Below are 14,090 nucleotides of genomic sequence, written 5' to 3'. Positions count from 1 at the left end.
CTCTACAACCAGATGATTAACTTTAATGATTCTCCTATTAAATACTTTACAAAATTCTCATTTATTTTCCTTTTCTTAATTAACTTCTCTTTTCTTTTCTTTCCTTCTGTTTCTTTTTTCTTCTCTCTCTCATTTTTATTTTCATTCTCATTTTTACACACTTAAAAGGTCTATTTTATTTCAAATTTTTATAACATTTTTTTTACATTTTAAAAAATTTACTTTAAAAGGTCTATTTATAAAAGATATGAGAATATAATTTTTTTAAGGTCTATCTCTAAAATATTTTTAATTTTTTATTAAATATATTATTATTAATTAAAAAAATCACCTTGAAATTTATTTTAAGCCTAGTAATATGTTGGGCCAATCCTGCATAATCATATTGTAAATCATCCCACTAATAAGTTGTCTCAATCTACTAATTTAAATATAGGAATTAAATATATTTTTAATCCTACAAAATTTGATGTCATTTGTTTTTAGTTTCTCAAAAACAAATTTCTTACTTTTAATCCTCTAAATTTGTATAGTATATGATTTAAATCCTTTCTTTGATACCATTGACTTTGTTGTAAGCCAAGTTAGTATCTAAATCTCTATTAGTTTTATATGACATAATTTTTTTATAGACAAAATCAGTTACAAGATGACGTATATTTCCCTTTATCTATTACTATAGATAATCAAACAACTATATATTTAACTATTTTTCTTCCATTCATTTTCTCTGTCTTTATCTCTACTTTCTATATATAGATTCATTGAAATTTTAAATACTCATATTTATACTCGTTACTTTGTATTTTACTGATTTACTTAAATATAAAATTCAGAAATCAATAAAATGTAAATTTAAGAAATTACTACAACTTAAAGAGATATTTTTAAATCAATCAGTTATTAGGAAAAAATAAATAATTATTTAGTGTAATTATTTTAACTTTAATGTTTTAAGTTTTAAATAAAGAAGATTTAATCTAGAAAAAATTCCATTAACCCCTACTTGAAGTTTTTCTTAATAAAGTCATACATATCTCTTCTCAAATTTTTAAGTGAGTATTAATTTTCTTATTTATTTATTTAAGTCGCACATACAACTACTTATATAAGATAATACTATTTATATACTATTAAGAGAAAATAATTTATTAATACAAATATCAATAATTAAATGAGATTTGATATCTTATTTCATTATTTCAACTTTTTTGAAATTTATTTTAAATATCATGCACACTGTGATTTAAAAAATATGTTAAATTTAAGTAATAATTTTAAAAATGAATTGAAAAAAATCTTATTTTCAAAATTGAAGATCAATGAAAGTTTTCATGAAAATAACATAGTATTGGATGTAATTTAGAAATAAATGATAGATACATATATATGATTTGCAGAACATAATTTAACTTTTTTTCCCCCTTATTTAATTAATAACGTTATTTTCAAAGAGATGAGTAATTTTTAAAAATTAAAGAAAAGATATGTTATTCTTAAATTTAAACGTCATGTGTTGGTATTTTTCAAGATAAGTAAAAAAAAAACACATTTACGCTAATTAGTTTATAATTTATAATAACCTAATTAAACATATAATTATATATAGGTAAGTCATACCTCACTCACTCTAATTTATATTTATCTTATTCATTACAATATATTTATATTTTGAAAACACTCATATAATAATGAAAATATTATATAGTGCATTGTTGTGTGTAGCGATGGGATCAGGATTGCTTGCATTTGAAAAATAATTAGCTTATATTTTATTTAATAATTTCATACGGATTTAAATTCGTGGGAAATTCCGTCGCAAATTTCAGACGAATTTAAATCCGTGGAAAATTCTGTCAGAAATTTCAGACGGATTTAAATCCGTCGGAAATTCCGTCAGAAATTCCATCAGTTAAAATTTCGTCGAAAATTCCGTTAGAAATTTTTGACGAATCTGAATCCGTGAGAAATTTCCGACAGATTTTTATCCGTGGGAAATTATCCGTCGAAAATTTAACTTTTTCTTATAGTTTCCATGACATTTCCTTTATGTTACAATGGGAATGAATGAATTAATGAGATGGAATTTATGCTTCAACCTTGCAACTTGTTGGTGTGATATATATATTTCATGTATTTTGGGAATTGAGCTGACATCTTAGGAATTTGTCTGGTAGGCAACGAATGAATGAAGAAAGCAAGTTGAAAAAAAAAAAAGAGAGAGATTCAATTGAGAAGAGAGTTAGCTTGAGTGTTCTCCACGAAAAAGAAGACAAAACAAATAAATGAAAATATATCACATTCAAATCAGAAGCTAACACAAAAAAGAAGAAAAATTGACAGACAAACAAAAATATATAGCAAATCGAAGAAAAACTAAAAGGCAAAATAAATCACTATGCGAACCTCCATACCTAGGTATGTGATTTGTGGTTAATAGTGAAAAATTTTAAGTATAAAATTAATTTACTCTTACACTTAATTTTAAAATAATTAATTATTCTTAAATTAAAAAATAATTTTAAATGTCATATAAAGTTAATGACTAGGATGCCAATATGATTTATTTTTAATAGAAAAAATTAACAACGTTAAAAAAATAAAATAAAACAAGTATTATATAAATTTAAAAGATTAAAGATAGAAAAAAATTAAATGACTAAAAATTAATTGAGTCAATTTAGGGAGAACAAAAATATATTTAACTATGAATATAAACACAATACAAAGATGAATGTCAAAAAATAAAAATTAAAAAAATAAATTTAAGATAACACTGAAGCCTACTCAGAGGAAATCATTAATCCTAGTACAACTTTTGTTCTTGCTTTTTTTTTTTTTTTTTTTTTCCTTGCAATTACTCAAAGTTCCAACCTCCCAATTTCTCCCCTTTCCAAGCCTTTTGCAAAGTCAAAAAGATAGCACCGTTCATTTAGAAAAGTTTAGGGTTTAGGGTTTTTCTAATTAACACACAAACCTTTGTTCTTTGGTCATTAGCGTCAGCACAATTGATTAACTGGATTAATTTATTGTTTTAAGATACATCATAATGCTGTCATCATTATAATTTAGACAGAGATAACAAGCAAAGTCCAAAACAAATCAGTCAAAGTCGTACACGTGAATTAGGCTCTTGTTCATTTTACTTAATTAATTTATTTATCATCAAATGGGACCTCCTATATTTCTGTAGGGCTAGTTATATAACCTTCATTTTGTTAGTGACTTTAGGACATTAATTCCCCTTCATTTTTTTCCTCGTCAACAAACAATGGTCAATGTGTAACAACAAATTTACGTGTTATATATGTGGGAGTAATTATAGGGGAGATATATGGGAATATTTTTTCTCTTAATTATTAACTTTATATGTTTTTTTAATGAAAGGAAATACCCACCGCATATAGATGGAGTTTGATTTGATTTGCATACATAGATTTTAATTATGTTGTTTTATAAGGCTATGGGGGGTCGTGTGTTCCCAACCTCCTAATTCGTGTATGGTTCATTAATCGTCCATGCCGACGGCACCATTACTATTATTTTCTGTTCATGATTACGTGAAGGAATGAAAATGTAGGCTTTAATTTGTTATTCTAATTCAACACTTTAATTTATATATAAAAATTGATACTATGAACACTTCAATTTTCAAATGAATTTTCTACCTCAACCGACACTTTCCTCTCCTCTCTTGAACAAATTATACGTTCATGCAACGTGAGAAACACTCGTTCAAATAGATCGATGATGGGACGAAAATGCAAGTTTAAAATTTTAAATAATTTCAAGAGAGAGTAATCTCGAGAGGCTATTAATAGCATGTTAAGGAAGACGTTCAAATTCGTTTTTAACAGTTTTGTATGTGATTTTGTACAAAATAGTCATATTTTGTTGTTATTTTTCTGAAATTAAGTTTGTTTTTAACTTCTCTCCTGTTTAAGTGATAACATTTTAAGTAAAAAGTGTTTAGTATTAGTACTAATTTAGCTAATATCACCGTAATAAGATCAGATCACTAAATTAAATTTTATTTTGTCATGCACTAGTTTAAAGTTAGTAAATAAAGATTGAAGTGTACAAATGTGTATTTAATAACTTGTCTGTGTAATTTTTCTTATCTATAAAAATATCAATGACAAAAATATAGTTTGAAACTAAAATGTTGTGTATACTATCTTAATTTCTCATATTTAAAATTGACTCTAGTGGTTTATGTTTGTTTGATTAAATACTATGCATATTTTAATCAAACATTTTGTGTATAAAAAATGGGTACATTTTATGAAAATGTAAAAGCAATTATAAAAATGCATGAACTCGTGTTTGTAAAAAAAATGTATTACATGTGTACTTACACGAATCAGGTTGGACTCCTAACTCGGATAAGTCGTCTTCCTGGTTTTGGTCCTGCCAAGATCGTATGAGATCGGTCGTTGGGGTGTCTTCTCTCTCTCTGATCTCCTTGTTCGAGGGTCTTGGAGGTACCTGCAAAAAGGACTCTGAAGATTAAGTTAGTAGTGTGTCCAATCTGGTGTAATGCTTATATCACTACCTTTCGTGGTTTTCCGAGTAACCGTGTAACTGCTGTATGGTTATTTTCTGAGGGGTATCCTCGGTTGAGTCGTGTTTGGTGTTGTTAATGTGCCGAGGTGTATCATCGATCTCGCTTGTCTGATGTGACACCTCGACGTTGAATATATTTACTTTAGTTGGACTAGACCAAGTAGTGACCTCGGTCGAGCTTGTCTGATGGGCTCGGTTGAGCTCGGCTTTGAGTCAGGTTGGTACATAAGCCCCCCAAGCTCTGAATGATGGGAGAATGAAAGAGCTGACAAAACCAAGTATAGGTAGTTGAACGTCCGAGATGGGAGGCCGCATAAAGAGGTATGGTTGTACGAGTTGAAAAGTTACACGTGTAGTGAAGCGGGAAGTGTAATGTTAGAAGGCCAACAGCTGTAGCATAGGGAAACGCGAACGGGTACGGCGCGTGATCATAAGTATTAAGTGTGATGGGGCAGGGCATTTAAGGCGCGGGTTTTAGAGCCACGCGAAAATTAAGTTAGTAGTGTGTCCAATCTGGTGTAATGCTTATATCACTACCTTTCGTGGTTTTCCGAGTAACCGTGTAACTGCTGTATGGTTATTTTCTGAGGGGTATCCTCGGTTGAGTCGTGTTTGGTGTTGTTAATGTGCCGAGGTGTATCACCGATCTTGCTTGTCTGATGTGACACCTCGGCGTTAAATATATTTACTTTAGTTGGACTAGACCAAGTAGTGACCTCGGTCGAGCTTGTCTGATGGGCTCGGTTGAGCTCGGCTTTGAGCCAGGTTGGTACATAAGCCCCCCAAGCTCTGAATGATGGGAGAATGAAAGAGCTGACAAAACCAAGTATAGGACGTTGAACGTCCGAGATGGGAGGCCGCATAAAGAGGTATGGCTGTACGAGTTGAAGAGTTACACGTGTAGTGAAGCGGGAAGTGTAACGTTAGAAGGCCAACAGCTGTAGCATAGGGAAACGTGAACGGGTACGGCGCGTAATCATAAGTATTAAGTGTGATGGGGCAGGGCATTTAAGGTGCGGGTTTTAGAGCCACATGAAAAGTGTGAATGGAGAGTGGCGGCTCTCCATGGGATAATGAAAGGGTGTGATAGTATATATATATACAAGGGAAGGTGGATTGCAGAGAATAGGATATTCAAGGGTTAGAGGTCCTCAAGAGCCCACGGATTCCAGGTATCAAGCGTTATTCTTTTGAACTTTTTGTTGTGATTTGGTTGGAAAAGGGTTTGGGAGGATGGGTAAGGCGAAAGGTAAAGGCACCGATAGTAAAAGAGGTGAAGCGAGTGTGCCAAAGAGGGGTGGGAACAACAGGAAAGATTCTCACCCAAAAATCATGGTTACTGGTTATGAATGGGTGAGAGGGGATGTAGGTAAGTATGAGAGCAGGGTGAGAGGGGAGATGGAGGCGAGTGTGTTACAACATAAACTGAAATTTTGCCTCCCTCCATACCTAGAAAATCTTTCAATTGAACCGTGTTCCACAGAGGAACGTATATTTTTCAAGGTACCGACATCTCCTTTGTATATATATATGTATCAATGTGTGTTCAAGGATTTGGGAGTAGTAATCCCCTTCACCCCGTTTGAGTGTGAGTTCCTAAAAAAGATTAATGTAGCGCCAAGTCAATTACATCCCAATAGCTGGGGATTCCTGCGTGCTTTTCAAATTTTGTGCTCGGTAATGGGGATGAATCCGAGTTTGGGAACTTTTATGCACTTTTATCAGTTGAAATTAGGGGAGCCACCCTTTGGGTGGATATCGCTGAGTGGGAGCTCGAATGGGGGGTTTTTGCAAATCTTTTCCCAATCATATAAAATTTTCAAAGAAGAATTTTTTAAAGTGCAATGTGTGCATGATGATGCGAACTCGGACTCAATTTTCCACTCAAATGGTGAACCGAAATTTTCGCTGAGTTGGCAATCAGAACCTATAAGATTCTCTAGGTCAGAAGGTTTAGTATTGTCGGCGGAAGAAAAGAAGAATATAGAGAGATTGGAAGGGCTAACTCGGCCCCTAGAAAGCAAAGCTATCCTGTTACTTGCGGGGTCAAAAAATCCGCAAGAGGATTTAGAGAGTAAGTATAAGAAAATAACATCTAAACTTGATTAAAAGTATATGCGTAGCTGAATGTATTATGTATTGTTATAATGTGCAGGTATCGTGGGAAGGAGTAAATGGCGAGAGTTGAAAGCCAAACATGGGGCAAAGGAATTAGACGTTATTAACGTGGAAGGCATAAAGGAAAAAGAGAAGTTGGAGACAAAGAAAAAAAGCAACGAGTTGGTGATAAAGATGTGGACACGAGTCGTCCGAAGTTGGCTCACACCGAAATTAGTGTAGGAGAAAAAGATGCTCATTTAAGCCATTCGATCGGGGAATCAGGCCGTCCAATCGTTGCAAACGTGACCAGGCCGAGTTCCTCAACATCGGACGGTCGTCCAATTGTTGCGAATGTGACCATTCCGAGTTGCTCAACATCGGACGCTGGTCAGCAAAAGGGAAAGAATCCAACAGTGGTGATTCTTGATGAAGATACAGTAAGTGGCTTCATGTTCTTTTTGAAAATAAAATCATTATAATGATGAAAATAAGATATACTGAAGAGATTTACGTTGTGCCTTGCAGGTAGTGAAGTCAAAAGAGATGACCAATTCGATCTCCTCGGACGAGTCAATGTCGGAACTTCAAAAGGCAATTGCGCAACTCGGCTTTTCGTCCCCACTGCCGCAAGGAGGATCATCCCAAGGTGGTCAAACAAGCCGACCTCGGACACTACACCAAAGATATGATTCTAATCATCCATTAGAGAGATTAGATCATGTGAGTATGTCTCCAGATGTCACCTCATTCTGGAGTGCGAAGTTAACAGCAGATGCATTTTATAAAGCGGATCGTGCGCACATTGCCGATAAGGCGTTAATCGAGAAGGTGGGTCCTGTTGATGGATTAGATTCGGTGGAAGTGTTTTTGCAAAGATCAATTGTAGTGGTGGATCACTGGAAGAGGAGGTGGAAGAAAAATATAGAGCAAATGGATAAACTGAAGATGGAGAATATAAAGGTTGGATCATTGAGTGCTGAGTTGGATGATGTGAAAGGAAAATTCACTGAAACCAACAAGGCGTTTGAAATATCACTGCGCTCCAACAAATCTTACTCAGCAAAGGTAGAAGAACTTTTAAATAAGGTGAAAAGTTTGGAGGAAGAGAAAGAGCAAAAAGAAAAAAAGAATGCGGAGTTGAGAACAAAAATTGAAGAAAGTAGTCAGAAGGAAAAGGAAAATGTTGAGCTGAGGATGAAGTTGGAGGAACAAAGTCGTCTGACCTCGGAATTGCAAGAGGAGTTGCAAAGATTGAAGGAGCAGAATAAAGCTTGCCAGGAAGTGATAGCTGCCGATGTGGAAAAAGCTGCAGAGTTGGATAAGAAGAATATCAAGTTGAGCAAAGAGCTGGAGACCCTGGAGTTGCACGTAATGGCTGAGCATAGGAAAGGGTTTGCCAAGGCTCTTCGTCAAATTAAGGTAGTGTCTCCAGAAATCAATCTCTGTGAATTAGATGTCCACAAGGATGTATGGGAAGGGAGACTGATCAATGAAGATGAGTTGCCTGATGACATGAGCAGTGAAGACTGAGATGATAAAAAATTGTAGTAGCGCCTTGCATGGGCTACGTTTTGATAATGTTTTGTTTTGGTATTGTTTTGGTATTGTTTTATGTGAAGTACATTGGGCTTCTTTAGAAGCGAATTACTAGAATTAATATATCAGTGGCAACATTTGATTTCTGTTTAAGTTCTCTACAGATAGATAAAATTTTTGCAAGCTATTAGTTGTTAGCAAATGTGGTGTGAAGTAGGATAAGTTATATAAAACGTATATCATGACTTGCGTAACCATAAGAAATTTGAATCTGGGTGAATTTTATTAACTGCGTTGTAGATTTGGCCAAGTTTGTTAACATTGGCTCATACTTGACCAATTTCGCTAACATTGGCTCAAACTTGGCCAATTTTGTTAACATTGGCTCAAACTTGGCCGTTACCATTGGCTCAATCTTGGCCAAGTTCATTAAGTATAAGGCTCAAACTTGGCCAATTTTGTTAACATTGGCTCATACTTGGCCAATTTCGCTAACATTGGCTCAAACTTGGCCAAATTTGTTAACATTGGCTAAAACTTGGCCGTTACCATTGGCTCAATCTTGGCCAAGTTCATTAAGTATAAGGCTCAAACTTGGCCAATTTCATTAATTAGTAGGCTCAAATTTGGCCAATTTCAATAATTATTAGGCTCAAACTTGGCCAATTTCATTAATTAGTAGGCTCAAATTTGGCCAATTTCAATAATTATTAGGCTCAAACTTGGCCAATTTCATTAATTAGTAGGCTCAAATTTGGCCAATTTTGTTAACATTGGATTAATTGCAAGTAATAATTTCAAGTAATTTCGGAGACAGAAATGCTAACAGTGAAGTAGAATAAAAAGAGAAAGAATTAAGGTAAGAGAAGAGATGATGTATAATGTATATTATAAGATTGGAAATCAAATACATCTCTCCTACTTCCTCAGGCATGCCTCGTTAAAACCTCTTCAGCCAAAACCCTTTCTTTTTTATTGGGAAAAAAGACTGAAGTAGGAAAAAGAGTACAATACCTGGGTTTACAACATTTCAACTATAATAAAATTTCAGATAAGTAGCATTCCAAGTTCTTGGGATAACTTTGCCACCCAACTCTATGAGTCTGTATGCACCATTTTGTAGACATTCCAAGATACAGAATGGACATTCCCAATTAGCTGCGAATTTGCCCGCTGATATGTCTTTTCTAGCGTCTCTGACAGCTCTCCAAACAAGGTCCCCTTCTCGGAACGATCTCGGCTTAAGCTTGGAATTGTATCTCCGAGATGCTCTGAGTTTGCATGCCTCTTCTTGAACTCGGGCGCCCTCTCTGGCTTCATCTATGAGGTCGAGATCGGTTCTTAGGGCTTCCATATTTTGAGTTGCATCGAAAGTTAATCTTCGGTGACTTGGTTCCCCGACCTCCACTGAGATCATAGCATCGGATCCATAAGTCAATCTGTATGGGGTTTCTTGAGTGGTGGTCTGTGGTGTGCAATGATAGGCCCATAAAATACCAGGGAGCTCGTCCACCCATTCTCCTTTTGCCGAGCCAAGCCTTTTCCTGAGTTCTCTAAGAATAACCTTGTTGGCAGCTTCAACTTGTCCATTCGTTTGTGGATGTTCCACCGAGGTAACTTTGTGATTGATTCCGAGTTGCCCCAAAAATTACTCAAAATTTTTATCAACAAACTGCTTGCCATTATCGGTGGTTATAGCATGAGGTAAACCGTACCTACAGATAATTTTCTTCCACGTGAATCTTTGGATATTGGGCGCAGTAATCTTGGCTAAAGCTTCAGCCTCAATCCATTTTGTGAAGTAATCAATGCCAACTAATAGGAACTTTAGTTGACCTTTGGCTACTGGAAAAGGACCAAGGATATCAATCCCCCACCAAGCAAAGGGCCATGCTGACTGCATTGAATGTAGAGTTGTCGGAGGTAACTGGTGTAGATTGCCGAACTCTTGGCAGGCTTTGCATTTCTGCACATATGACTTACAGTCTAATACCCGACTGATGAAGTATATGGGAGTTTGTGTTTTGGCATTCTCTTATACCAGTGTTGAGCTAATAGCATTGTCAGCCACTGCAAGGTATAATAGGAGATCAGCTTGGTAAGTCGGTTTGGATAAGATGGGGGGAGCTGACAGGAATTGCTTGAAGTTGGTGAAAGCTTGTTCACATTGGTCACTCCAGCAGAATTCTTTTGGCTTTTTAAGTAAATGAAAGATAGGCTTGGCCTTTTCTGCCAGCTTCGAAATAAACCGAGATAATGAAGCAAGTCTTCCTGCCAACCTCTGCACCTCTTTGTAATTTTTTGGACTTCTCATATTGATCAACGCCTGACATTTGTCGGGATTTGCTTCAATTCCTCTACAGGTGATCATAAATCCCAAGAATTTGCCTCCATGAACCCCGAAAACACATTTTTCCGGGTTTAATCTCATGTTGTGCTTGCGAATTTGCTTGAAAATTTCCTCCAGATCTCGGACATGATTATCAGGGGATTTTGTCTTGATGACCATGTCGTCAACATACACCTCGAGATTACGGCCGATCTGATTGGCGAAGACCTTGCCCACGAGTCTTTGGTAGGTGGCTCCTGCATTCTTGAGTCTAAAGGGCATGACATGGTAACAATAATTGGCTTGTTCCGTGATAAAGGTAGTGTGCTCCTCATCGGGAGGGTACATCAAAATTTGGTTATACCCTGAATAAGCATCTAGAAAACTGAGCATGGCATACCCTGAAGCTCCATCAACCAATCTGTCAATACTGGGAAGTGGATAAGCATCTTTTGGACAGGCTTTATTCAAATCAGTGTAATCAACGCACATACGCCATTTGCCATTAGATTTTTTAACCATTACCACATTGGCTAACCAAGTGGTGTATTTGATTTCTCTGATGAACCCGACATTCAAAAGCTTTTGCGTTTCGGCCTTGACTGCTTCCCTTCTTTCACCGCCAATCTTTGTTTGCTTCTGAGATATAGGTCGTGCCTCTCTGTGGATGGCTAACCGATGACAAATGAAATTGGGATCTATCCCAGACATATTTGCACTACTCCATGCAAAAAGATCAGCATTTTCATAAAGTATTGACATGATTTTACCTTGGACATCAGGTTCGATATGTTTGCCAATCTTGGTGCATTGGTTGGGCTTCTTGCCAATCTGAAACTCAATCAACTCGTCAATGGGATCAGGTTGGTGGTCATGCATATCAATTCGGGGATCTAAGTCGGCCATTTCCCTTGTACCGATGTGAGCAATGACAGGAGAAGCTGACACCTCGGGTTGACGATTTAGGGGTGTAATCTTCAAACTTTCAGCATAGCATTTCCTTACAATTTTTTGATTAGCCTTTACAGCTATTATGTGTCCATCAGTGTCTGGGAACTTCATAGTTAGATGAAGTGTTGATACGACTGCTCCTAATTGATTCAACGTTGGTCTCCCGATAAGGATGTTATAAGAGGTGGCAGCATCAACCAGCAAATATTTCACCAGGATTCTCCTTGAGTTTTGAACTGTGCCAAAAGAAGTTAGTAATTCAATAAAACCACAAGTATGAACTCGCTCACCTGCGAACCCGACGAGAGACTCGGAGTATGGTTGAATCATACTGTGAGGAATGTCAAGCTTCAACATTTTTTGGACCTCCCAATTGGCCACCTCAACTGAGATGACCATTGGATCGTCTTGGTTCAAACTGATACCTTCATAGTCATCATCTGTGAAAATGATAGGAGGGGTTGGAGTTTCTGACTTAGATCCCGAGTTATGCAAATTGTTGACGTTTTGGACAATGCGTAGATGTCGCTTCCTGGCTGAGTTAGAACTTCCTCCTCCTGCAAACCCTCCAGAGATGGTATGGATGACGCCACGTATGTTATTTCCCTCTGAGGATTTATCCATATGCTGCGGGTCAGCGCTGTTTGTACTTGGTTTGCTCTCCTCGCGCGTGTTTGTTTGATGAAAATGGCTTTGTTCAGATCGTCCTTGATAATTCTGATATCGTCCTTGATATCGGCCAGGAAATCTGCCACGTCCTCTTCCACGTCCTCGGAAGCCCCCACGAGAAGTTTGGCCGCGTTGGATATATTGTCCAAGTTGGCCAGCTTGAATGAGTTCCTCAATTTGATCTTTGAGGCTCCAGCATTCATTTGTTGTATGTCCGTGATTTCTATGATAACGGCAATGCTTGCTCTTATCAGCGTTGACCGGATTGTGTGCCGATGGGGGTAGAGAGATCAAATCTGCATGGTTAGCTTCCTCCAAAATGTTAACACGAGGAGCATTGAGAGGTGTGTAAAATTCATACCTAGGGCCTCGTGATTGACGAGGTCTTTTTGATCTTTGATCAATATGAGCCTTTGAGCTTTCCCTGGTACTAGACTCGCCCTTAGTGGTGAAACTGTCACGGATAGAGTTACGAAACTCGGCATGTTCCTCCATTTGAATATAGCCAGCTGTACGTGCTCTGAGTTCATCCATGCTTACCGGCTGATGTCGGCAAAGACTGTCAACAAATGGCCCAGGTTTGAGTGCCATAAGCATGGAATGAAGGGCGACCTCCGAATTAAGATTTCAGATTTTTATAGAAACGTTGGCAAAACGTTCCATAAAATGTCTCAAAGACTCATCATCTTGTTGTCGCAAATTTGAGAGCGCGGCTGATGTGATATGATGTGGTCTGCTAGTGGCATATTGGGCGGAGAAAAGTCATACCAAGGTGTTGAAGTTGTCAACCGATCTGGATGGCAGTTGGGTGTACCAACTAAGAGCGGCGCCTTTGAGGGAAGTCGGAAATACACGGCACATGATGGCATCGCCGTTTGTGTAAAGGTTGATTTGAGTGATATAGGCATCGATGTGCTCATCGGGGTCTGTAGTGCCATCATATCGCTCAATATTCAACGGCTTCCAGGTAGTTGGAAGGGGAACTTCCATGATTCCATCAACAAAGGGGTGTCGACGAACCGAGTGGTGATCGTCAACCGGACGACTGATATGGGTATGTTCGGAACGATGAGTCCGAGTTGGGTTTGATGAATAAGTAGGATCTGGGGAAGAATGATGTTCTTCGGTGGCAGGGGAGACATGACTGGCATGATGTGTGTGTGGTGGCTGATGTTGCTGCCATTGAGTTCTGAAAGCAGCATGCTCAACATGCATTTGTTGGAGATCGGCTTCATGTTGCTTACAAAGATTCTCCATTGCTTCTGCATGTTACTGTCGCATCAATTCTATCTGCTCGAGTAACCGTCGTAGAACCGGATTGTCTTCCATATTTGATGTGTTTCTATGAGCTGTACTCGTCGCTGTGTTGGCTTGGCTTCGGGTTGAAACCATAAGGATGACGAAGGAAATTTTTTACCAAGCCCTCCTTCTAGCGCCAGATGTACTTACACGAATCAGGTTGGACTCTTAACTCGGATAAGTCGTCTTCCTAGTTCTGGTCCAACCAAGATCGTATGAGATCGGTCGCTGGGGTGTCTCCTCTCTCTCTGATCTCCTTGTTCGAGCGTCTTGGAGGTACCTGCAAAAAGGACTCCGAAGATAAGTTAGTAGTGTGTCCAATCTGGTGTAATGCTTATATCACTACCTTTCGTGGTTTTCCGAGTAACCGTGTAACTGCTGTATAGTTATTTTCTGAGGGGTATCCTCGATTGAGTCGTGTTTGGTGTTGTTAATGTGCCGAGGTGTATCACTGATCTCGCTTGTCTGATGTGACACCTCGGTGTTAAATATATTTACTTTAGTTGGACTAGATTAAGTAGTGACCTCGGTCGAGCTCGTCTGATGGGATCGATTGAGCTCGACTTTGAGCCAGGTTGGTACAACACGTTACACACTTCTCATGTAATTCGCCAAGTGTCTTTTGTTTTTTAATTTAATT

Source organism: Cajanus cajan, chromosome 6 (assembly GCF_000230855.2).
Source record: "Cajanus cajan strain Asha chromosome 6, NIPB_CcT2T_4, whole genome shotgun sequence".
Lineage (NCBI taxonomy): Eukaryota > Viridiplantae > Streptophyta > Magnoliopsida > Fabales > Fabaceae > Cajanus > Cajanus cajan.
Note: the sequence above shows the minus strand (reverse complement) of the source record.